Source organism: Pelophylax lessonae, assembly GCF_965119305.1.
Source record: "Pelophylax lessonae genome assembly, chromosome: 2".
NCBI lineage: Eukaryota > Metazoa > Chordata > Amphibia > Anura > Ranidae > Pelophylax > Pelophylax lessonae.
Window position 1 is genome coordinate 76445176 of NC_138769.1, and position 26586 is coordinate 76471761.

The 26586-nt window shown below is 40.6% G+C and overlaps 2 long non-coding RNA genes across 2 annotated transcripts in view; one reads left to right on the plus strand and one right to left on the minus strand.

Moving 5' to 3' along the window:
- Positions 1-26586, plus strand: part of LOC309545471 — a 960129-nt gene that overhangs the window by 725181 nt on the left and 208362 nt on the right. The gene's annotated exons all lie outside the window — the stretch shown is intronic.
- LOC309545470 overlaps positions 2134-26586 on the minus strand; it is a 1154934-nt gene continuing 1130481 nt past the window's right edge. The window contains exons 2-3 of the long non-coding RNA XR_014224894.1: positions 2794-2912; positions 2134-2282 (exon numbers count right to left, since the gene is read on the minus strand). This is a non-coding gene — a long non-coding RNA (uncharacterized lncRNA). The remainder of the gene's footprint in view (positions 2283-2793; positions 2913-26586) is intronic.

Genomic DNA, 26586 nt, shown 5'->3' on the forward strand with positions numbered 1-26586 from the left:
TGGGGCCTAGTGACTTCAATGATGGAACACAATTCCTTCCAATGACACCAACGATGGGGCACAATTCCTCCCAATGACACAAACAATGGGGCCTAGTGACTCCAATGATGGAGCAGAATTCCTTCCAATGGCACCAACGATGGGGCACAATTCCTCCCACTGACAAAGATGGGGCATTGTTTTTTCCCTACAGGCATTGGAACATTTTCTACTCCCAATGGCCACAGTCCAGGCCCCTCCTAAAGTCTGTTTTGAGATTCCTTTGTTAGACAATGGCTACGTTTAAAGCAGAGCTCCAGCCCCCCACCAAAGAATTAAGTCAGCAGCTACAAATACTGTAGCTAGTGACTTTTAATATTAGGACACTTACCTGTCCTAATCCTGCGATGTTGGCATCCCAGCCGATTTTGCAATCAGCTCTCAGGTGCTGCCGCCGCCATTATTTGTAGGGGAAAACATCAATGAAGCCTTGCAGCTTTACAGCGGGTACCCTACTGCGTATGTACAAGTCGTGCTTAGCTCGAATGACCCAGTTTCGGGGGAAGGGGGAGGGGGAGTGCACTTCCGGATGTCTTTGCTATGGTGAAGTCACCAGGAGGTGGGAGCGAGTACCTGTCAAAAACAGGTACCCGCTCCTCCCCCCCCAAAAGGTGCCAAATGTGGCAGCGGAGGGGGGAGGAAGCGAACAAGCGGAGTTTCCCATTTTGGGTGGAGCTCAGCTTTCATTTTCATGATTCATGTTGTAAAGTGCTGTGCAAAATGTTGGCACTATATAACTCCTGTATAATAATAATAATAAATAATAATGGTCCCACTGTATGTTGGAATGTAGCCACCTTCTTTTGCTCAATCTTTACAATAGACTTTAGAATATGGGATTTGTAGAGTGCATAGAGAAGAGCATGTGAAAACAACTAATGCATACTGCTCATTCCAAACATAAGAAAATAACGGAGAAAAGGCGAGGTTCAGGAGCTCACGGAGGAAGTTACAAAGAGTCAGAAAAACACAGTAAGAAACAATGAAACATGAAAAATAAATTACAGGTTGTAAACCCCCCCCCCCCCCAAAAAAAAAAAAAAAAAAGGTTCCCATTCTAAACCTATTTAAACTACCCTCTAACAGAAGGATGTCTATACCTGTTCTGAGGGTGCTCTGGTTCGGTCACTTGACCAGTGAAGGAGAGTTTGCAAACAACGGCTTCAGAGCCTGGGCAATGACATCCCCACTAGTGTGTATCCATTGTTGGCTGTCCCTCCTCTACACCAGTGTTTCTCAACCTTTTTCCAGTCGGGGCACCCTTGAAAAAGTATTTTTAGTCTTGAGGCACCCCTGTCCAAGGTTAAGTTAAGGTTGCTGTATGTTGTGGAACACGCAAAAAATCAGGCTGGTTCCTGACACACAGACAAATGCTCTGCTTTTTAGGGGTGCCAATAATTCTTAATGGTACCCCACACATTGGAGAACATGGGATGCTTTTGGTGCCGCGCAATTTAAAAAAAGGGTCAGGTACTTCTCTCCCTGCATTTCTGCGGGTAGAGAAGCCAATTGAAATGAATGGGCTGCCCTATATATAGCATGCAGCCATGCAGATGTGAACACACATGAACACACACAAATGAACACACACACACGAACACACACACACGAACACAAACTCACGAACACAAACACACACATGTATAAAGCCCTTTTAAAATGTTGTAGCACAGTACCTTTTTCTCATTCAGCCAGGTACTGCATTGTAGGGGAAGCAGAGGGCACAGCACACTCCTCTTCCCTTTACTTTCACTTTTGAAGCTGAAGGAGCTCCCTCACAGTGCCGATGTACAGTTCGGCAGGGGATTGGGAGATTGGGCTCATCTGACAGCCCTTCTCTCCCATGATTCCGAGGCACACCTGAGGACCTCTGGCGGCACACCAGTGTGCCGCGGCACACTGGTTGAGAAAGGCTGCTCTACACTAAAGCTGGGGCTGGAACTCGATCATGTGACCGGAATGGAGCGCCCTCAGAATAGGTAAGTATAAGCATCTTTACTTTTAAAGGGTAGTTACAATATGCTTAGAATGGGTCTGGGAGCAAGTATAGGTGTAGTTATGACTGGAATGCTACCCCAGATAGCAAGGATAACTTGACACAAATTTGTGGCAGTGTGGAATTGTAAGTCTGTTAACTTGCTGCACATTTTCACTTGCAAGTTGTACACTTGCAGAGCACTTGAAGCACAAGTTCTAGTTGACACTTTTCCGATTTATTGCAAATTTGGGTGGCAAGTCTCTAGCTAGAGCAAAAGATGCAGTAGTGAGTCTACAGCAAGAACACTGCAGGTCACAGTGACCCCTGTGGTGGGATGACTGTGGCACAACATTGGTTTAACATAAAAAGTTGCACTAGTGATAGTACCACTAGATGTGAACAACATAACTGAAGCAGAACTTGCAGCAGACTTGCAGAATATTTGCAAAGAAAGTTGATCCGGAGTCATACAATACGGACTTACTGCAATTGTGCAACAAACTTGTGAAGCCTGGCAAGCCTAGCAATAGCTTAGCAAGTCATTTTCAAACATGCAGCTCAAGTGCTTGCTATCTGTGATTGTGGTGGCTAAATTAATTCCAGATAGCAAGGATAAATTGCTACACATTTGTGGCAGTGTTGAATTGTAAGTCTGTTAACTCGCTGCCCAATTTCACTGACAAGTTGTACACTTACAGAGCATTTGAAGCACAATTTTTAGTTGACACTTCCAATTTGTAGAAGATTTGCTATCTAAAATTTGCTAAAATCTCTACCAAGAGCAAGGTTGCAGTGGTGAGTCTACAGCAAGAGCTCTGCAAGTCTACAGCATGAAAATTCAGCCACAGTGACCCCTGTGGTGGGATGACTATTGCACAACATAATTGAAGCAGAACTTGCAGCAGACTTGCAGAATGTTTGCAAAGAAAATTGATCCGCAATCATGCAATGCGGACTTGCTGAAATTGTGCAACAGACTTTTGAAGCCTGGGAAGTCTAGCAATAACTTAGCAAGTCATTTTCAAACATGCAGCACAATTGCGTGTTATCAGAGATGATTCTTTTTTAGGCTTTTTCCCTTTAGTTCCTTTTATTTATATCCTATTGATCTGGCCTGTAACACACTTCCTATCATAGGGGGCCTCCTCTCTGGTTGGAGGAGCAGGAGAGGCACCCTTGAACAGCAGCATTGTCAATCTGGGTTTAGGGTAGTGTTAGATGTATTAGCAAATTAGGATGGACTTGACTAATGAATTAAAGCTGAACTCCAGCTAAGTTTTTTTTTTAAAGCCCCGTACACACGTAGCGATTGTCGGCCGAACGATCGGCCGTCTTTTGTCCGGTGCTGTCCTGTCGGTTGAAAAGTGCTAAAGACTGCACACGAATTTTGTCGGCCAACAACAGCCGACTGCAGAAGTGATGTCATGTGATGGTTAACTTTCCGTGTGTTTTTTCTTCTCTGAGCATGCCCAGTCTTGCTCATCTGCTGTTTGTCGGCCGAATTCTGTACTGACTGAGGAACAATCGGCCGTTCTGGTGTTGGCCAACAAAAATTTTAAAGACTGCATACCAGATTCTGTTCGGCCGAAAAGTCGCAGTTGGTTGTCGGAAGCATCATACTAACAAGCCGACAATCGGCCGATCGGACGTTGGCCGAATATTTACGGCCGACAATCGCTACGTGTGTACGGGCCTTAAGCAGTTATAGGAACAGTTATGTTTCCTTTTGGGTTAAATGTTCCTACATAAACGAATATAAGCTGATCATTGTAAGCAGCCTCTACTACTACTTTTGCTAAACTGCATAATTAGTTAAAGGAAGTTAAAAATAACAGACTTAATGGCCAGATCAACTGGAGAAAAAGCCTAAAGAAAACTAGCGCAGCAGCCACATCTATGAATTGGTAAAATGCAATAAGTAAATACCGCATTAACCACTTAAGCCCCGGAAGATTTTACCCCCATTCCGACCAGGTTTTTTTTTTTGCGATTTTTTACTGCGTGATTTTAACGGACAATTGCGCGGTCGTGCGACGCTGTACCTAAACGAATTTGACGTCCTTTTTTCCCCACAAACAGAGCTTTCTTTTGGTGATATTTGATCACCTGTGCGATTTTTACTTTTTGCGCTATAAACAAAAAAAGAGCGTAAATTTTGCAAAAATAACAATATTTTTCACATTTTTTTATATGAAATCCCCCCCCCCCCCAAAAAAAAATGTAAAAATCAAAACTTTTTAACATTTTTGGCCAATTTGTTTCCTGCTACATATGTTTGGTAAAAAAAATCGCAAAAAGCGTATTTTCATTGGTTTGCGCAAAAGTTATTGCGTTTACTAACTAAGGGAAAGATTTCTGTCATTTTTGGTGTTTTTTTTTTAACGCGTAATGGCGGCGATCTGCAATTTTTTTTGCGGTACTGCGACATTGCAGCGGACAGGTCGGACCCTTGACTGACATTTTTTACACTTTTGGGGTTACCAGTGACATTACTGCAGTAATCAGGGCTATACATATGCACTGTTACTGCAAAATGACACTGGCAGGGAAGGGGTTAACTTTATTGGGGAGGGAGGGGTTAAGTGTGTCCCTAAGGGCAGGCTTTCTACTGTGATTGGCTGTGGCTACTAATGTAGGAACAGTGATCAACGGTCCTACATAGTAGAACCGTCTGATCACTGTTTCTACACAGGGGAGAATGACAGGCGGCTTGTTTACATCAGCCGCCTGACTTTCTCCCTCTGTACCGACGATTGGCGAGTGACCGGCGGACAACGGGTCCGCCGGTCACACGCACTAACTTCCCTGTGAACGAGCCGCGGCGGGCGCGCGCTCGTCCGCTATTGGCTCACAATGAAGTGACAGGCAAGTGACGTACCGATACATCACTCTGCCTGGCCGGGGCTGACCGCCGCAGTATATAGTCGTGCGGCAACCGGTTAATAATGACCACAAATTTGACCAAAAAAGACTGTCTCGGGCTTTGTCTTGTATCTGTATTGCATTGTCTACAACAGACATAGCTATACAAGAACTGCATACCTCTTCCATGAGGCCTTATATGACTGCATCATAAACTTGTATTTTCTTCTGTGGTTCTTACACCCTGACCTCAGCTGATAATGTCTCATAGGCTGTTACTGTACTGTCCATGGATGGGCATTCAGAAAAAGTCTGTATGATATTCTGAATACAAGCCTGATGCATGTGGAAACCATTTCCCCTTTTGGAGAGCCTTATTGGCAAATAATAATTTATATACAATAACAGTGTAGGGGGAGGTATGGTTTTGATAACTGGTAAAGGGGCAAATCATGTATTTTTAAAGATGAGGTTTGAAATCTGTTTGCTAAACATGTACAGCTGCATTCCCTGAATATAACCTACATGACAAGCAGAATTGTACATGAGCCAAAAAAACGGCAGACATTAAAGAACAAGGGATATTGTCCTCAAATAACTTTGACAACATATGAGAAGGGCTTGGAAGTGTCACTTACAGGTTCACTGTCCTGTGAGCAAAGTTCAACTGATTAAACCCAGTGGAATTTAGATATTGATCTTTAGTAGGACTGGGCTTACTTCCAGATGCCAGGAGACCAAAAGATCCAGCATGCTTTGCAGACCATTGGGACCTGTAGCTGCCAATAGCTGATGAATAACAATGTTCTTCTCTAAGCTCCTGACCCACATTGTACTCGTACTTTGGAGTCCTGACCTTTAATTTGGTCAAGTACACTTATAGCTAAATCTGTATGTCTCCAGTGTTTAGTGCCCGTGCCAAACATCTGGGCCATAAAAAAGGAAAAAGAAAACTATACTAAAACTATGCATGATATACAAGTTGCGTATTGTCAGGCGGATAATTTGGGTGCTAATAGACAGGAAGAGTATTAACAAATCATCTCTAAATATAAATTCAAATATGAATGTTTACACTAAAGGATTTTAGGGAGAGGGCAAACTGTTCCAAATCTGTGCCTTTTGGACAGCCATCGACTTCAGGCCTGGTTCACACCTATGCATTTATTAGTGCGTTTTCGGTTTTGCAGAAGCACACTACAGTCCATTTAACATTGTTTCCTATCGGTCATGTTCACATCTGCGCATTTTATGGAAAGGGCCAGGGACCAGCAGGTTGTGTTTTTGGTTCCATAGACTTCAATGGATCAAAAACGTGTACCACTTCCTTACCACTGGTTGTCATATGACATCCAGGGATTTAGGTAGGGACATCTGAATGTTGGGTGCAGCTGCGGGGATCATTCAGATATAATTTTTTTCAGCCAGCGATTCCCTTCACCATAAGAACAATCCTAGTGGCTGTTCAGCCATTTGATTGTTCTTACAGGTGGCGGAAGGGGACATCCCCCCTCCCACCGCTCCTCCGGTGCTTCTACCGGCTCACCCGTGCAATCGGCAAACTGTAGAAGGAATCGGCCGCCGGCGGAAGTACACCATAGAGTCTATGACTGTCGTTGGCCTGAGCACGACGTGATGACGTCATGCCCATCCTGGCAGTTGTAAATACTGCTGTGATCTCGGCTAGATAGCCGAGATCTTTTTTTAATGTTTTTTATTTCAGGATTTCCAGCCTGTAGGAGAGATCGGGGTCTTATTGACCCCAGATCTCTCCATAAAGAGGACCTGTCAAGCACTCTTCCTATTACAAGGGATGTTTACATTCATTGTAATAGGAATAAAAGTGATCAAAAAAATTAAAGGGAAAGCGTAAAAATAAAAAAATAAAAATAAAATAAACAATAAAAAAAATGTAAAGTGCCCTCGTCCCTGCGTGCTCACATGCAGGAGCGAACGCATGCATACCTCGCGGCCACATATGTAAATGGTGTTTAATCCATACATGTGAGGTATTGCCACAAACGTTAGAGCAAGAGCAACAATTCTAGCCCAAGACCTCCACTGTAACTCTAAACTGTTAACCTGTAAGAAAAATTAAAACGTTGCCTATAGAGATTTTTAAGTACTGAAGTTTGGCGTCATTCCACGACTTAAAGCATGACATGTTAGGTATCTATTTACTCGGCATAACATCATCTTTCACATTATACAAAAAAATTGGGCTAACTTAAGTGTTTTATTTTTTCTTAATTGATAAAACTGTTTTTTTTTTTCCAAAAAAATACCATGTTACATAAAAAGTTGCAATGACCGCCATTTTATTCCCTAGGGTCTCTGCTAAAAAAAAATATATAATGTTTGGGGGTGCCGAGTAATTTTCTAGCAAAAAAATTATGATTATTACATGTAGGAGCAGAGGGCCAGAAATGGCCCGGTATGGAACTGGTTAAAAAAGGTAAAATGCACCTTAAGGCTCGATTCACACCTATGCATGTTGTTATGAGAATTTATGTAGTGCTTTTTGCTGTGCTTGCCACGTTTTTTACCGCAATTTTTCCACAATTTGCTTTTTGCATTTTTTATGGGTTTTTTTTGGAAAATTTGTTGTTGGGCAGATTTAAAAATGCAAAACGCAAATTGCAGCAAAATCGCAGTAAAAACTCTTTACAAAAACACAGAGGCACAAAAATGCATTCATGTGAACATGTTCTATAGGAACCCATGTTAAAAAAAATGAAACACATTTCTGCAAAAAGCATAAAAAAACACAGTTGTGTCAATCCAGCCTGATTATGCATCAACTGCAACCTGCAAAGGTGTGAACCAGGCCTTAGTGTTGATTTCTTGCTGCTTTGCATGTTGGCAGCAAAATGGCATAGACCTAATTTGACACACAAATTTTTAGCATGCAAGTATAATCAGTGCTTAGAGGCTTGGATATACAGCTGAGGAATAGGGTCATAGGTTTAAAGTGCACCTGTGCCCAGACTATGTACGCATCTAAAACATTTACATAATCTGAATACATTTTAAAACAAGCCCTTATTAACATCTGTAGCTATAAAAATTGCAGAGAAATAAATTTTCAAAGTTCACAACAGAGGCACTAAAATTTCATCTTATTTCTATGAGAGAAGATTTTGGCACCTGCCAGCCCTCAAGTGTAAACACACAACAGATACTTCTAAGATATTAGAAACAGAATAAAACCATACTTGAGAGTCTTTCTTGCTATGTTTGAGGACCTTTGAGAATGAATTACATCACAGTACAAGCAGCTAGAGGGGAGTGAGGGATGGTTTAAAGCACATTTGCTGCTTGTTTAGACTATGTAAATAGTTTACTGTACAAAGTCTGATCACAAGTGCACTTTGAAGACTAAGCCCCCATTCACACTAGCGCGACTTGTCAGGCGACTTGGTCGCCTGACAAGTCGCGGTGGGTCGCCTGCCATTGATTAGCACAGGACCTGTTCTAATAGGAGCGACACAAGTCGCTCCGACTTAGAAAAAGGGTCCTGTACTACTTCGGGGCGACCTGGAGGCGACTTGCAATGACTTCAATGATATGAAGTCCGTGCATGTCGCGCTGAGGTTGCGGTGTCGCCCCTGTGTGAATGGGCTCTCAAGGTAGCCAAAATAAAAAATGATAACTCCAGCACAAGGGACATAAATTACAGTCAGTAGGATGTGTCCCTTGAGCTGATTCCACTCCTGCTAGTAGAAATCTTCCTCTGTTCATGGCCCTCTTCTCCTTTCCCACAACAACTAAGAGTCTGTCACAAGCTTTTATCCAAAGAGTCTGATTATACTGGCCCTTTCTGCTCAGATACTCCAATCATAGAATTAATTATTATAGATTCCATGAATGAAACTTGATCTATGAATAAGATCCATTCTAAGAACCTGTTTCATTTACAAGACAGCCGCTTTGCTTTAGTAACCCCCAATGCACTGTATTATGACAGCGGGGGTGGGGGGAAGTCATGGATGGAAGAAAATTTCTACTAACAGAAGAGGAATCAGCACAAGGGACACATCCTACTGACTGTAAGTTATGTCCCTCCAGCTGATTTTTCAGTTTTTTTACTTTAGCTGCGCTTAAAGTGATTGCCACCTTGTAAAACAACTTATTTAGTTTAAAATAGAAATGGAAGGCAAAACATTTTAGTATAGATTTAAAAAATATTATAAATACCTTGTTTTCCCTTTTTTTATAAATGATCAAATTCCCTTTGTTCTCAGCTGAATAGGAGCTAGGGGGAGGAAAATATGCAGTATACTGAGCTTACTAGTGAAAGGCTTTGCAGCGGAGGCAGTTTTTAATAGGAAAGTAGAGGGACTGGTGGGAACATCAGAAATTTCACATACAGGAGGCAATACAAAGAGAACAGGAGGCTGTCTCATAGGAGAACATTGTACCCCAGTCACATATCAGGAATATGAAGTGTTGGGGGTAACAAACTCTTTAAGCTTTAGGTCTAAAGCAGTGGTTATCAACTTATCAACTCCTGTCCTCAGGATCCACAGGCCAGGTTTGCAAGATAACTTAAATAAATTACAGGTGATATAATTTGCTGCTCAGTATTTGCAGTATTCTAGTCTGTATCTCCCCAAGGTAATACCTAAAATCTGGCCTGTTAGTGGGTCCTGAGGATAGGAGTTGAGAATGACTGCTCTAGAGGCTAGGGTTAGGTTTGGCAAAGTTTTAGTGTTATGGCGTATGGTTAGGTTACTGTTTAGGGCTGGATTCGAGGTAAATGTTGAGAGTTAGTGAACTGGTTGAGATTTAGGGTTAAAGGTATGGCTGAGGTAGAGGTTTTGGAGACAGATTGAAGTTTGGGGTTAAGCAGAGGCATATCCCTAATGCACATAGAGCACATGGGCCTCAAGGAAGAAGGGGCCCATTGTGCACTCACTCACTAGCCAGCCGCTGTCATCTATTCCCTGGGTGCTGGGTTTTTGGCCTCTTGATCGGCTGGGGGGCTGATATCATCCCACTCCTGTGCAAAGCTGAAGTGTGCCGGGAATGCATGCAGTATACATTCTGTAGAACACTGCAAGAAGCCTGGTACGTTTGTATTATTGCAGAAGAGACATAGCTTGTCTCTTGGGCAATAAAAAGCTGCCAGCTCTCAGTTTTATAAAAGTTATTTTTAGTTCCACTTTAAGTAGCCGTTCTTTGAGCTGCAGCTGCACTTGGCTTGGCTGCACTTGAAATCTGCTTATTCTGGCCCTGAACCCACCTCTGAAGCGCGATGGAAGCTGTGCCAACAAAACGCATATCGGATGCAATGGAAAGAAATGGGGCATCCTGTCTCAACCCAAGGAGTAGTTTACCTTGCACTGGGGATAAGAAATGTAAGTGCAGGGAACAGAGACAGTTGCTTTAGACCATCTAAAGACATCCCTCCTTCCCTCCCCAGAAGTGTGCTCACTATACACACAAGGAAAAGTGCCCCCCGACCCCCACCACTGCTTTTCTCTACTTAGCAGATTATTAAAAGTTTACTGAGGATGCTGAAACTTTGTTGTCTCCCCGCATGAAGCTTCTATATCATCATCCCCCATGATTAAAAGGAATATTTCCAACTACAGGGATCACAGCTGGCTTTGGGAACAACACTGATCTTCAAATGTTGGATATTTTAGTATAACAATCTATAATTAACAAGGATCTCCATCAGAGAGCCTTCCACTACAATAAAGAATTTGAAGACATACATCTGACCCCTGCACCATGTACATTATCCACCCATGACCCCTGCACTCTGTATGTTACATACTCCTGACAGCTGTGCACCTGTGCTCTGTACAGTACGTACGTCTGACTGCCCTACACTCTATACATAGGCTCAAGTTTTAAGCACCATCTACTGTTAGCACAATTTTGCCACACCAAAAACATGCCATCGCATGCTGATCGCACTACCTTATTTTTCTCTTCTAGTTTTTTTTTGGTAGGGGACCTAGCGTATAATCATGCACACACCCCTAGTGCATTCAGAAAACACCCCTGGGGTTAAGTATTAGGATGAGAGATAGTAAATGGATTGTGATTCTGGGTAGGAATGAGGGATTAGGTCAAGGGTTTGGTTTGGGGACAGGTTAAGGTTTAGGGTTAGAGTTTTGGGTTAGGTTGAGGTTACGACAACAGGTTGAGGTCTAGAATTAGGTTGTTGCCCGTTACACAGACTTAGGTTTTTGGGTATACTGGAGTTATTGTCTGCTAAAATAGCATAAGAATAACATCTGTCATAACCAAGTGCCTATTTATGAATAAAAATAATTCACATGTCAAGTTTTCACAAGCTGAATATTTGTGGTCTAAAACTGTTGCACTAATATTCCTGCTAAAAAAAAAAACACCTTTTATTTTCAGGCATTAAACAACATTGTACCAAAATCGCAGTGTATCATTAAGTTTACATGTAAGGAAAAATTTTGGAAAATACTAAAATCAACATTTTAACATACGGTAATTGGATTGCCTTTATTGTTACAAAAAAAGTGACTTGGAGAGAACACAAATTAAGTCTATACCTAGCTGGGTAGATTATCATTTGCTAAACTTTATGTAATTTGTCGTCCCTGAAGACAGAAAAGTTTGGAGGACAGATACAACTTATTAAATAAAGTAAAGTTCATATTCCCATCGCACACCTTCCTGGATATAGGCACATGTGTTGTGGGTGCTGAAGCGATCACCAGCTGGACACTGGCTCTATCACAGGTACATACGGCACATATTCGCCAGCACACCATGGATCTTGCAAAAGCAGTCCAAAAACTTTTTATTGCAGAGAGGATCACATCAGATGAGTAATATATATGACTAATGTTGCCTCTTGCCTCAGCTAATGGAAATCAACTTGTGTCCTCACACATGAGTTTTGCTTTAAGCACAGAGATGCTACAACATCTATAATATGCATTCACATTAAAGGATACCTAAAATCATGTTGTCATCTCAACACCTAATAAGCTTTATATCCAAGTATATCACACTGCTGAACATCACAGGTAAAAATTAAGGTGAGAATGGGTGGAAAAGTACCTCAATGTCACACTATACCTAAATCTCCATCCGCCACTTTTCTTTTTTTTTTTTCAAATATTATCTTTTTATTTAGGGATTTATCAAATTATACACAGCATTTCTGATATCTTATACATTTCCATCTTAATATATGTTATACCATCTCTTCTTCTCTTCTTGCTATTTCATTAAATTCCCCTTCTTTCTTTTTTTCTTCCCTTCCCCTGCCCCCCCCCCCCCCCCTTACCTTCCCATCCACTATTCCCACCCCTCCTACCCTTCCTATCCTCCCTCCCCCCACCCAACCAACAAAAAAAAAAAAGTTTTGTTTTTAACTTGTAATTTTTGCGGTCAGAGATGGGGGGAATCACCTCTCCCTCTCTATTTTGCTTTTCTCTTATTCTATTTTGCTATATATTGTTTCCCTTCTTCGGAATTTATGAATTGATTCCATAGTTCCCAAATTTTCCTGTATATTTCTTGCCTATTCTGTGTCGTGGCGATTAATTCTTCTAGTCTCCTATTATCCTCTACCCTATGTATCCAATCGGATACCGAGGGTGATTGTGCTTTTTTCCAGAATCCTGGAATGCATGTCTTTGCCGCGTTTATCAGGTGGGGGACTATCGCTCTTTCATATTTGTTTGCTGGTATATCCGATAAGTTTAACAGAAAAAAGCTCGGGTTCTCTTCTATTTCATATTCCGCGAATTTCTGAACTATATATTTCACTCCTGCCCAATATGTTTTTATCTTAGAAAAGTTCCAGAAGCTATGGTATAGTGTGCCCACTTCTCTTCCACATCTCCAGCATAGATTAGATTAATTTGGGAACCAATTATGTAGCTTCTTGGGCGTGACGTACCATCTCGTTATAAGCTTATAGTTCATCTCCTGTATTCTGGTACATCTAAATGGCCCAAAAGCAAACCTCAATATCCTCTGGATCTGTTCGTTTCACAATTCACAATTCAAGTCCCTCTCCCACTTTCTCACCCACGGTAATTCTGGTTGTTTTTCTGGGTTCGTCAGTAGACCATAAGCGATTGATAGGGTACGTAGTAGATTTCCTGGTTTTACACATACTTGCTCAAATCTTGTTAATGCTCTACCGAAATCCTTCGGATTCGGTATGGATACTAAGTAGTGATGTAATTGAACTGCTTGCCAGATCCATCCGCCACTTTTCCTTCATTTCCTGTCCACACGTGTAAACTACACTTCCCAGCAGCCTTTGCAATTAAAATAAAAATAGGGGCATCCCAATAAAATTATTGGGTAATAGTGGAAATTCAAGCAGTGTGTTGGAGTGCATTCCAGTTGCATGGCCAGGAACAGCTGCTATTTATTAGGCAATCAGTTATCTAGTTTGGCTATGAGGAGTGCAAATTCCCAGCAGCAGAGAAAATGTAGCCATAGTAAAAGAGGAAGTTGCTCACTTGGCAAAATCAACAAATGATATACAGTAAGTGAATAAAGCAAAGTCATTACAAAAACAAATATACTGGCGTAATATTAATTACCATGCTTTATAGCACATGAGATTTTAGTTTTTGGTAACTTTAAATTGTAAGAGAGTGACAGACATTTGAAAATATTAGTTAGGTACATGTCAATCTTCACAGCTTGCTAAGAGGAAGAAAGACAAAAGGCTGACAGAAGCCGGCAAGGAAAGTTGCCTTCACATATACCTGTGAACTTAGCAGGTGAAAGTCTATGGAAAGATGTGGAACAAATGATATGAAGGCCTCATTTCTTCTAAGATCCTCAATAAGATTATTTAGAGGAGGAACCGAGACACTTGGAGCCATAATTAGATTTTAGAGGAGAAAGGTGAGACAGGGAGGTCATAGGTGAAGCCATGCTGGGAGAGAATAAGGGCATTGCATTTTAGCCAACAAAATGAAAGACTGATTTACACTTCAGTGTTTCCAAGGAAAAAAGAGAAGCTTTCCTGAGATAGTTCAACAGGAAGCAAAAGGTGAGTCAAGATTGACATTTACAGTTGTTAGTTTATGACAGTTAAATGGAATTTAATTTTTTTATATCTAGGAAATATTAGGCATATTGTTCTTGATATTTATTAGTCTGATGTTGGAGTGTGTAGCCTACAAGCCTTTACAATTTCTAAGCAGGAGCTGTCAAGATTTCATAATCAGAATATTTACGTACAGGTTGTGCTCCAGATAACAGGGTCGGTAGTTTATTCTCTGTTTTTATTTCTACTTTGTTTTGACTGTAGTTATTTTCACTTTTAATCTTGTTACTAGGTATGGGCCGAAAGACCCCAACTTTCGAACATCGCAAAAGTTCGGAACCAAAAATGAACCCCCATTGAAGCCTTTGAAACCCGAACTGGAAAAATCAAAAGTGCCCATTTTGAAGGCTTATATGCAAGTAATTGGTCATACAATAGTTATGGGGGTCTGGATACTGCCCTGGGGGGCATGTATCAATGAAAAAAAGTTTGTAAAAGCTTAATTTTTAAATGAGCAGAGATTTACTGATGCTTAAAGTGAAAGTATCAAAATGAGAAATGTAGAGGGGGTTTTGATCTCTATGACCCTATGTATAGTCGGGTTTGCCGTCGTCCCTGGTCAAGTGTTTTGTAGGTTGTTGGTACCTCAGGCCAATAAGAAGTGTGACTTTTAAGGCAGGTAAGGATAATACGAAAAAGTACAAGCAAAATCGATGATAATAGTAAAATGGTATTTAATCCTTAAAACATATGTACAGTGGAGTACAGTAGCGTGAGAGGGTTATAGACCCTTGTGAAAGTGTGTAGTAGATGGAGGATTTGTGACACGTGGTAAATAGTGACTTCTTATTGGCCTGAGGTACCAACAACCTACAAAACTCAAAATGAGAAATAACAATAAAAATGAAAATTTCCTTTCAATATAGTGCCTGGGGGGTTCCCTTCATCTACCTGTAAAATGGCACATCTGTACTGTGTATAGAAGCTGCTGCAGAAATAATTGCATTTATAAAGCCAGAAAAATGACATTTTCCCTGCAAGCTGTCTTTATTTTGTAAACAACGGCTTGGAGAGACAGTCTGTATGATGAGGCCACAATGTAGTGCACTGGGAACAAGATTAGAGATTTTTTGGATAAATTCTGGTGTCCCTTTTGCAGACTTTGGATAGAAGTAATGCACAGAAATATACTGCGTAAAACATGCACAAATGCCCAGAAATATAGTGCGTTAAACAGCACATAACGCACATAAATATACTGTGTTAAACGTGCAGTAACACACAGAAATATACTGCATTAAACATGCAATAATGCACAGAAATATGCTGCGCTAAAAGGGACGTAATGCACTGAAATATACTGCGTTAAATTTGCAGTAACGCACAGAAATATACTGCATTAAACGGCAAGTAACGCACTGAAATATACTGTGTTAAATGTGCACTAAGGCACTGAATTATACTGCGTTAAACGGCACATAACACTCTGAAATATAGTTCCTTTTTAGTAAATAACCCCCTAACTCTCTAGTAGCACTGAACAGAGCCCTGTTCTATCTTGTTCCACGCTGATATCACACTACAAATGGCCGCTATTGAAAGAATACTTTTATAGGGTGGGGTAGGACTAAGAGCATGATTGGATAGAGTCATCATTACTTTCTCAAATCATGGCTCTGACAGTGCACTGTGCCCTGATTGAGCAAAGCTGTCATTGCTTCAGCCAATCAGGGCTTCCAATGCACTGTGCAGCGGCGCAGTGCATTGTGGTCATTCGGCGGGCCAAACAAACGGTCAAACACTCCAATAATTCAGTTTTTCGTTGAACGGGCAAACAGCCAATGTTTGGCCCAAAACTCATGATCAAGCTGATCTGTTGTCCCATCCCTACTTGTTACAAACTGGGTCCTTGTAGGAGGAGTGAGAAATGAAGGTGCAGCCATCTAAGTGTATCAATTTAATAAAATTAAAAACATACAGGATGAATAAATGATTGCACTCACAAAGGTAGGATAATGCTGGCAGATGTAAACTCCTAGTAGCAATCGGTATATGTTGGCGAAGACATGAAAGGATGAAAATGTATCGGCTTCTCTGGGCTGGCCTGCAGCTACCTGGATGTCTGTTCAGGAAGAGCGGAGTGTATGGGGGTCCTGGGAGTAGGACCCCCATATCTTGAAATTATGTACTGAATTTAGGCTTGTAATTTTTCTTTGTTCTAATGGGCATGTGTACTCTTTTTTATGGGTCCTTGTAGGACTGAAGGTGTGGTAAAAGAATAGGGTAGGGTTTCAGTTGGCAGAAAGCCTTGCAACAGAGCGTTGGTCTGAACTTAGCAGTCCAGAGCTTGCTAAAAGAAAAAAAAACTGTTTTTGTAGATGTGAGTCAGCTGGTTTATTACTTTAAATGTTGGCAGGGCATTATGCATAGGTAAGTGGCTTGAAGCTAAAGCTCTGTTGCTAAGTTCATAAATAGCAGAGACCCAGTAAGTGATAGTTATTTTGCCAAGAGGGACCTAGTACTTGTTTGTGGGCAGGTGTTAGGTTGCAGTTTGTCCACCAGCCTGGAGATAGAGCTGTATCTCTTCTTCGTGCTGGCAGGAACTCATTGTGAATTAAATAGATCCCTATTATAGGCTCCAGGTGACTATTTTGGGGAGGCTCCAAGTGTAATATGTCAAAGAGAGCTCTAAATGAAAAATCCTTAGGAATCCAAAGTCCTTACTGTTCAAATGGTTACAACAAGCAGGGCAAAGTTTGCCGTAACCAGTGGAACAACAAAGACTTTGGACTCCTAAGAATTTGACACTATCTTTGACCTATTACACCTATTACCTATAGGATTTCTCAACTTGGGTAATAACTTTCTCCCCATTTTGATAACCTTGAATCTTGGGGAGGCTGGCATCTTCTATTGTATGCCAAAATCTTGTAAGATTTTGGTAGCCATCTTTGACACAGGGGTGCTTAAATAGCTCTTTATGCATCATTCCAGGATTATATGAGCACATCTGCAATATTGGAGTAGGTGAGGGACAGAGCAAGAGAAGTGCTCCTCAGGCATCTAGTGGTGTGTAAGCTTCTATTGTATAGATTTTTTAACAGACATTGCCTTGCTGCTTGAAAACATGTGCACCCACAACTTATGTGGTGCTGTTTCTGTAACTACCATATCTTATTTCTGTGACAATTTCTACAATATAAAGTATAGAATAGACTAGACAGAAATGCGTGCAGACTCAATTCTGGGTACACTGGTCAAGTCCTACCCACAGGTACCCTCCCTGTATCAGAGATATGAGACCCTGTAAGTTAACATGTTACATGTGTGTCCCCTTTAATAGTCTCCTGCAGCAGGAGAGAGTTACCTGAACATTTCTGTAACCCTTATGATTTCGAATTTTTATTATTCATTTTTTATTTTGTGCCTGGAATGTTAATACAAATTTCTCACTTTACTCTTTGTTGTGTACTTCTTTAATCTGGGTAATTACCAAATCCCAAATCAAGTAAGCAGCTTCCAGGGGAGAGATTGTACATATTAGCTGCCATTGTCATAAATTTAAGACACCCTTTGTCCAGCACAGCAAAAACACATTATAATTTTCAAATTCTAAAGACATTAAAGCATAACTTAAGCTAAAGAAAATATTTCCAAATATTTCAGCTTACCCATCCTTATTTGTGGTGGCTACATTCATTTTCATCAGGCTTTCCCCCTGTATTTTCACCTGGTAATACTATCAATAACACACTTCCGGTCCCTTCATGGATACACTCAGTTCTCAAGGGTGTCTATGGAGGCAGCTCTGGCTCTTACAGAGGCTGGATTTTAGTCATTTGAATTACGATCTTTGTTAACTGAATCAAATTAAAAACTTGTTACATTATATTAAAAAGTGAGATCTCAGTTGCATACATTTTCAAATATGTGTTGAACTCATAAGCCGTGGCAAAGTACCTCTGGAATGTGGCTACACCAGACTCTTTGTCTTTTACTGCATGCTAAATTCACTTCTCATAGTCTCTTAATATTACATTGCTTAGCAAACACTTATTATCATACAAAAAATGTAAAATGTGCAGTGTGTGTCTGTCTTAACTGGTTGACTCCTGTTATTATGTGGTTACAATACCTTTTTATCAATTGTTCTGATACACTAGATCCTTGATCTATATTGTGATTGTACTTTTAATGTTTACCTCTTCTTAATGTATGTTTCTCCTAGGCATGGAAACTGTATGGTTGAAGTTATGTCATTATGATACTGTTCTGGCTGAACTTACTTTGTACCTTTTGCGCATTTTGGCCATTTTATGGTCTTGTTATTTTGTACTATTTGACCACTTTCAATAAATAGTTTGTAAACAAAAAAAAAAGTGCAACATTTTTACACTAAATAAATTATAAGGCTCTGTTCACATATTGGTGTCCCGGATCACGCCATGTTTGGGGTGCCATAGAAGTGACGGGAATCGCGCAGGCGTCCTGCGATTTTACCTGATTCCGAATCACAGGCAGAATCGTGGCGATTCTGCCCGCGTTCCGGGACGCCGATATGTGAACAGAGCCTCAGTGACTACGGAGTGTTTTATGGTCCTTGAAAACAATATTGTGTGACAAGGTGGTATGAAATACAACCTAAATGTTTCCTGGATGTTATGTTAAAATGAGAATAAAATGGTTTTGTTCTATATTAGTGGCAATCACCAGCACAGTGCAAGCAACAGAAACCTACAACATTTTTATTATTTAGCTTTTATTTGTATAGTGCCAAATTATTTCTTATTACACTGAAGAATGTTTAAAACACAAGGTGCACTTATGTGGCAGCTACCTACTTACAAAACACTGGAGGAAAGCAGTTGACAAAAACATTGAAAATAAAACATAAAAAATACTCACCATACTCACAGGCTCCTGCCAGGCTAACCTATGCAACAGACACATCATTAGGAACCTGGGAAAACTGAGGACCGTGCCACATTAGCAGACCTTGTATGTATATACAGTAAATCCTTGGATTGTGAGCATATTTGGTTCCGGAAACATGATTGTAATCCAAAGCACTCTTATATCAAAGCGAATTTCCCCATAAGAAATAATAGAACTCAGATGATTAGTTCGACAACCATTTATTCATATGTCCTTCAATCTATAGTCCATATAAAAAGATTATGGCAACGTGATATGTTGTGTAACCATAAAATGTCCATCCACAAATGGCGCCTCCACAAGGGGAATAGAAGCAAAATCCAGCAGGAGCTACAGAGTATAAAAGAGAAGAGAGGCGCCTCTAAGTATAGCAATATGGTTACATTTAATGAAGGTTCAACATTTAGCAGCTCACATGGTTGATGATTAAAAGAGGCACATCTAAGTATGCAGGCATCCGGGGTAAAGCTGTCCACATAGACCATCCTCCGCGCCGCCGGCTCTCACCACTATTAGTCTGCAGTCGTGACCTGGAAGACTACCCTGCAATAGAGGGATCTGAAAGTGATGCTTGAAGCGCACGTAGAGTGCAGCATGGAAGGGATGACGTTGATGGTGGTGCAGAGGACAGTCTATGTGGACAGCTTTACCCCGGATGCCTGCATACTTAGATGTGCCTCTCTAATCATCAACCATGTGAGTTGCTAAATGTTGTACCTTCATTAACCACTTTAAGACCGGAAGATTTTCCTGCCTAATGACCAGGCCCTATTTTGCGATTCGGCACTGCGTTACTTTAACGGACAATTGCGAGGTCATGCAATGCTGTACCCAAATAAAATGGATGTACTTTTTTTCTCCCACAAATAGAGCTTTCTTTTGGTGGTATTTGATCACTTGTGCGATTTTTATTTTTTGAGCTATAAACAAAAAAAGAGCGTCAATTTTGAAAAAAAAAAACAACAATATTTTTCACATTCTGCTATATAACATTCCCCCAAAAAAATGTAAAAATCTAATTTTTTTTATATTTTAGGCCAATTTGTTTTCTGCTACATATTTTTGGTAAAAAAAAAATCACAATAAGCGTATTTTGATTGGTTTGTGCAAAAGTTATTGCGTCTACTAACTACGGGAAAGATTTATTTCATTTTTATTGTTTTTGTTTTTTTTTTACTAGTAATGGCGGCGATCAGCGATTTTATTCGGGACTGCAACATTGCGGTGGACAGATCGGAGCCCTAACTGACATTTTTGACACTTTTGGGGGGACCAGTGACATTACTACAGTAATCAGTGCTAAAAATATGCACTGTTACTGTAATAATGACACTGGCAGGGAAGGGGTTAACACTGTTGGTGATCAAGGGGTTAAATGTATGCCTCATGCTTACTGACTTGTGTGGGGGAGGGGGGGTTCTGTGACAGACACAGAGATCGCAGTCTCAGCTATGCTGAGTCTGCAGATCCCTTCTTGTCTGTCACTTAGAAGACCCGACTGGTTTGTTTACATAAGCAGGTGGGTCTTCTCACCGTTTCCACAACGATCGTGGGAGGGAGGTGGTAATCGCCGCCTCTCCTCCCCCAGCCCGACTCCCGCTGTGTCTAAACACAGCAGGAGCAGGGCACTGGCTGCGCGTGCACGCCGCTGGAATTGCATGAACTCCAGCAACGTAAGTCTTTTTTACTCATTTGTGACATGACGGTACTTGTATAACAGGACATCGCTTGTTTATCAACTCAAAATGTATTTAAAAAATTGCTTGTCTTGCAAAACGCTACCAAACCAAGTTACTATCCAAGGTTTTACTGTATAATATTTAATATGTTAATGTCATTTCAAAAGTAATTTTAAATGTTTTTTTAAATCTGTACCTTTTATTAAAATAATACTTTTTGATCCTGCCATAAAGTCCTTGTTCAGGCACTTCCTTTTATAGGGTAATAACACTCCAACTGTGTTCCTGTATTGTCACTTTCAGCCGAATTCATAAAAACTGCAGCTTCAGACTCCTTATGACAAGAGTGGCCAAGTTGATGCATCCTGCCTTAGCGTGTTTTGGCATTGATGCCATCAGAAACATCCACCCTGAGAAATGTCATGCAGCTATTGCTGCAGTGTATAATGACAGGAAGTACCTGCAAAAAGGCTGTGATAGATCAGAAATAGTGAGATGAAAAAAAGAATGGGAAAAAAAAGCATTGCAGTTGTTTGTGAAAAGAACTCTAGCAAACAAAATGCTTTCCAGTTTGGGCTTAAATCTACTTTAAACCCATTTGCTTTAGTCTATGCTTTCAAAGGAGCAATACGCATACACTCTTTGAGAAGTCAATTAACTTAGGGTTATGTTTATGGGCTATAGCAGTTTTTCTCCACCAGGCCTCCTCCAGAGATTGCTAAGGGTTTCTTGAGCAATTTCTACCTTTTAGATAAGCTACAACAGGCGCCACTGATCTTTTCCCACTGACCACCAATGTAAGGGGCAGACTTCCCATTGACCTCAGGTAAGATAGGGCCCTTTTCTATTGACCACCAACCTAGGGGGCATTCACCACTGACTGCCAATGTAATGGAACACTTCATTGACCACCAATGTAAGGAGGAACTACACTAGCTACTAATGTAAGGGAAACTACACTGACTACCAATGTGAAGGGGAACTATACTGATTACTAATGTAGGGGGCCAGTTCACAAGGTACCAATGTAAAGGTGAACTACACTGACCACCAGTGTAAGTGGACACTACACTGACTACCAGTATAAAGGGGAAGTACACTGACCACCAAAGTAAGGGGCAACTACACTGACTACCCACGTAAAGGGGAACTACACTGACCACCAATGTAAATGGGAACTACACTGACTACCAATGTAAAGGGGAACTATCCTGATCGCCAATGTAAGTGGACACTACACTGACTACCAGTATAAAGGGGAACTACTCTGACCACCAATGTAAGGGGCAACTACACTGACTTCCCATGTAAAGGGGAACTACACTGACCACCAATGTAAATGGGAACTACACTGACTACCAATGTAAAGGGGAACTATCCTGATCACCAATGTAAGGGGTAACTACACTAACTGCCAGCGTAAGTGGGAACCTCACTGACTATCAATGTAAGAGAGAACTATACTGACCGCCACTGTAAGGGGGAACTACACTGACTACAAATTTAAGGGGCAACTATACTGACCACCAATGTAAGAGGACATCTTTCCATTGTGAAGAAGTGCTACCATTTTCATGTTTTATGTTTCTTTTCTGCCCATTATTTTTTGTATAATTTCATTATTTTTATTGAAAATAACTTTTTCATATAGAGAATCAATGGAAGACAAATACACTAAGTGCACCATGTTCATTATTCTTTTATTTATTAATATATCTACAGCTGACTATTCACACTAATGTTTTGTGCGTTGTAGATAAAATAAATATAAGCAGAGCTTCCCTGAGATCTGAACGTTATTTCTATGGTTTTCTATGTTAAAAAGGTTGAGAAAGGACTCCCAGTACTTCATGCATTAACATCTTTTTAGGAACTGGAGTTATCTTTTAGTTACCAATCAGGATCCGACTCCCTTGAATGTTTAAATCTATTTGGTTGCTTGGAGGAAAAAAAAAAACCTCAGTTCTTAGTAACAAGACATTGATACATATGATTCCAAGTGACTAGACCTGTTCAGGAGGAACTGGATAGGTAACTTGTACTAATAATACACATGTATTATTGTGGATTGTTTCCATTACATCATATGTTTGCATCTAGTAACATTTCAGGTCAAATGTTATCCCAGGCATGGACTGAATTCTTCTACCAGTCTTCTATATAAGATTTTCCATGAGATACAGCTCATAGCTTATGTGATGTTGTGTTATGCTTAGAGGTATTTACCTAACTAAAGTGCATATAGAACTGATTGTTTTGTTCTAGGAACATGCTTAAATGTTGAGTAAATTCTAACTGCTTACATATCCTCTACAGCTACAGACAAAGGTCTTCTAATGGAGCTCTAAGACTTCATGTACTTTGGCCATACTTAGAGCCAAACTCAGCTGCCAAGGTCTGCTTTTGGAATTCTTTGATAGTAATGGCAAAGACTGTGTTAGATATCTGTTAAGGAACCCAGTACCATGTAAGTGGCTGGTATCTGCATTTGATTGCTGTTTTTCACCTAACATCAGATTATCAAGTTAGAAAATCTGTGTCAAGTTTTCATTGTCATCTGTGTCCTTGTTGGGGAGATTAGAAACAAAGAAGAGTAATGGTGGGAAAAAGACCAGGTGGTCCATTAAATTTGCCTAATTTTATTTATTTATTTTATCTTTTTCTATTTAATTATTTTTTTTTGGTCTGAGATCTATGTTTTTTTCCAAGCATTTTGTTGAATTCACTTCCTGTTGACTGACTCACTACCTCTGCTAGAAGTCTATTCCAATTTATACCTCACATCCAGTCCTGGTGACCATGCGGGAAGTGAGATCTTCCTAAATGGCACAGAGACAGCAAAAGTTACTCACCCGTCCTCACTCTAGTATAGATAAATGTTGTTATTATTATAGGTGCCCAAAAAATCTTTACTCACTTCCTTCCCGTCACATGAGAATTGAGGACAAATCTCCTTAAAACAGCAATAAAAACCTGATAATAATTCCAACCTTTTCCCATTCTGTCCAAAAGAAAAAAAAGAGTTGTGAAAGGAGTTGAGATTAAAACTTAAAAGCAACTCTGTCCTTTTCCAATAAAAATGGAAAAGCTTGTATGCTGAAGACACAGAGGACATGGAATACTTACCTCTCTGGCTGATGCAAGTCAAAATTCTGCTGACTTCAAACAATATTCCATAGTTCTCTTAGTACAGCCTCCATATTTTTCTCAGCACAGATTTTGCTCAGGCAAGATTAGCTGTCATGTTGAGCTGTTTTAACATGTAATTACATACTGTGCTTGGCAAAACTGCCAGATCAGATCTGGAGACAAATTAGGTCTCACTTCTTTCCTAAAAAAGAAGTCCAGGCAAATGTATAACGTCATGCAGTGATAAAGTATCAAAGGGGTGAGGGAATCAAAAGAGTATGTTCAGTACTTTATACAAATTTTGGCAGACAAAACAGTGCCTATTTATGTGCTTTATTAGTATACCCCAGCTGTTGACCCCGAATTGCCTTTAAATTGTCCAGCAATGCCTTTTCCTACAGAAATGTCTCAGTCCATTTCCCTAACACTCCTCCTTTTGGCCCACTAAAGTTTTGAACCAAGCAAAAAAATTCTTGGCCCTCCATGGCATGAGTCACCATGTACTACCCAATAAAAAAACAACCAAAAAAAAAAACCAAAATGCTGTAGGGTGTGTGTGTGGGAATTTATCCACCTGATGATGACTAACTGTCCTTCTAGGCCCTTTGAGACTCCTCCTTTTCTTGCAGCTTTCCACCAATTGGGTAAGTGCCAGCTTACTACACCAACCCCCTAAACCTAAAGTTTTGATCTGAACCCCAAAGTCATGTAAGTCTTACACTTCAGTCTGCTGCATTTTCTTCTATGCACTTTTTCTCTATAGGCATAAAAACCACTAGACATCAGAAAACAAATGGGCATGAAAGCCACTAAACATCAGTGAAAATCTGGATACAAACGCACTAGATAAAAGGGAAAATTTGGGTACAGAAACCAAATTAGAGCCATAAGCCAGTAGGATGTCTGATGTGTGAGTATAATAGCCCTGGACTGAAAAGTGTAATGGAAATATAGCATATGTGGACCTTGTTCTGGTCAAAGGCTGCTACCCTTGTAAACATGACAAAAAAAATCACTCAGCAGATGATATACTCCTGGGTGTATACCGAGGAGCGCCTGGTACAAATGTTCATAAAACATTTTTTTTCAACATTTACTTGTTAGGAGAGTCAAATGTAGTCAACGTTTTGGGAGAAAAAGCCTCCCCCTAGTCTCTATCAAGCCTTAACATAGGTTCCTTTGTGTATTCCAGTATGATTCCAAAGACATCCTCTGCTCGAGCCCTGAAGAAGTGCAACACATTCCCCCCCCCCCCCCCCAAATGCCCTGGCTGTATTTGATAGTCTTAACCTATAAACATTTCAAAAAGACCTTCAAGTGATATAAACATCTATACTAGTTTCTCCTCAGTACACATCTAAAAAGCTAACAAGTTGAAAAGACATATTTATTTGGGGGGGGGGGGGGATTAACTAGTATGTTGATCATCTGTATTCATCTGATTCAGTAATTTAACATTGATTTACATGGGAGCCTTTATTGTTGCTGCACACACAAATTCGCTGAACTGGAAGTGTTGACTTTAGCCCAAAACATCTTTTGCATAGACCAAAATTCACCAATCACAGATTCACATAATATTCAATGTAAATATAGTGGGCTAATGAGTCTTGTTAGAATGTCCACAATGTAGTGTATTAACACAGACCAGGCTGTACAGGTTGCTTCTTTATTCACTGAACATCACGCATGCCACTAACTTCAGCCACACCCAGCTCCCAGACATATACAGAATTGTAACATTTTGCAGACAGCAACTTAACCCGTTGCTTACCATACTACATTCCCTCCTCTCTTTGAATAAAACATAACATGCACAACGTATTAATAAGATTAACAAAATGCATGGATGAACAACTAGAAATTTAAACTATAAACTCCTGACTATACACATAGTCCTTAAGGTAGGCCAGTGGATTAGTTGCTCGTTTTTCTCTTGGCCATTCCGATGTGGATGGTTGTGGATTGAAGTCTGGATCACTGGCAGTATCATCACTACTCTTTGCCTGTTAGCCGTCGTCCGATACTTGACCTTCTGACTCTATAAATTTCTTCACAAATGAGGAATTACGCACTTTTGTGTGTCCATCTAAATCCTCTAAAACCACTTGAGTACCTCTTTTCTCCTTTACAACATAAGGCTCAGGTTCAAAGGACGGAGCCAGTTTGTTAAACCGATCATTTTGAAGCAACACCTTATCACCCTGTTGAAGGCCACTAGGTTGACAATGGCGGCGGTGGTTTGCATACTGTTCAGCCCGGATCTTCCTTTCCTCATCAATATGCCGAAAAGGTTTCTGACTCGTAGGAGGACCCCCAATGTCTGGCAATTTTGTCTTGAATTTGCGACCACAAAGAAGTTCCGCAGGACTAACTCCAGTGACAGTATGCGGAGTTGTGCGATAAGCCAAAAGAAAACGCCATAGTTCCTTTTTCCAGTCTCTTCTCTCTAAATGAGCAATCCGCAAAGCTTTCAGCAAGGTTCGATTTTGGCGTTCCACTTCCCCATTAGCCTGTGGCCAGTATGGAGTTGTACGATGATGTTCAATAGCATTTGATTTCAGATAGTCCTGAAATTCCTGAGAAGTAAATTGGGCACCATTATCACTCACAATCCGTTTAGGCAGCCCATGAGACGCAAAAATGCTCTCCAACCCCTCAATTACAGTTGATGATGTAGCTTTAGTGAGAACTACCACCTCTTGCCACCTTGAATAATAGTCCACAACAACTAAAAGATGGTGTCCAGATGGAATGTCACACAGATCAATGGCTAAATCTTCCCATGGTCCCTCAGGTAGAACAGTGTGAGTTACTGGTTCTGGTTTAGGTTTGCTGCCCACCAGCTGACATGCTCGACATGAAGAAACCAAACGTTCCACATCCTTGTCAATTCCTGGCCACCAGACTTTCTCACGCAATCTTTGTTTGGTGCGTACAATGCCTTG